The sequence below is a fragment of the Salmo trutta genome, chromosome 12 (assembly GCF_901001165.1).
Source record: "Salmo trutta chromosome 12, fSalTru1.1, whole genome shotgun sequence".
Taxonomy (NCBI): Eukaryota; Metazoa; Chordata; class Actinopteri; order Salmoniformes; family Salmonidae; genus Salmo; species Salmo trutta.
Window position 1 is genome coordinate 74,536,144 of NC_042968.1, and position 670 is coordinate 74,536,813.

A 670-nucleotide genomic window follows, 5' to 3' on the forward strand; every position below is an offset into this window, starting at 1 on the left:
ATTAAGAGTAGCCTACTACTTAGAGGGGTATGACGTCAATCAAAAGCCTCATACACTGGTCTGGTCTTAATGTGATTTGCACCGGAGAGGTAGTGAGAAAACTACGTCAATAAATGAAACTATTGGGTTAAATTGTGGCTAACTGAAAACTTCGAATCTTCAGAATGGGGTCAAAAGGCAGTCAGAGCACCTCTGACTTTTCTATGTCACACTCCGCTCAACAATGAAGGGCGCTGTCCCTTCAGCACCATCCCATCCACATGTGTGACTGGGCATTCTGCACTAGTGGCGCTGAGAGCTCTGGCAGCAGTTGTTCATGTTCTGAATTCTTTCTCGCTTGCTCACACGTGAAAAAAACATGACTCAACTATATTCTGAAAAAGAATTGCATTTGAACTTTTATATATTTTCCACAGTATCACAAAATCAGACTTTTTTTATATCAGTGTCCACTGATATTTCTCATAGAAATGAATGCAGATTATATAGGCCTTTGTTTAGTTACATGATGATCATACGTTCTCATGGGCATTTATGCATACTTGTACATTTGATGACATTCAATTGTATTTTTTCAATTACATAACATGTTATACATGGTTTCTTGTACCAGCATTAAGACAAAAGCTAGATCAGGCAGTATAACACAGGTAATAGCGTTCAGCAGAGT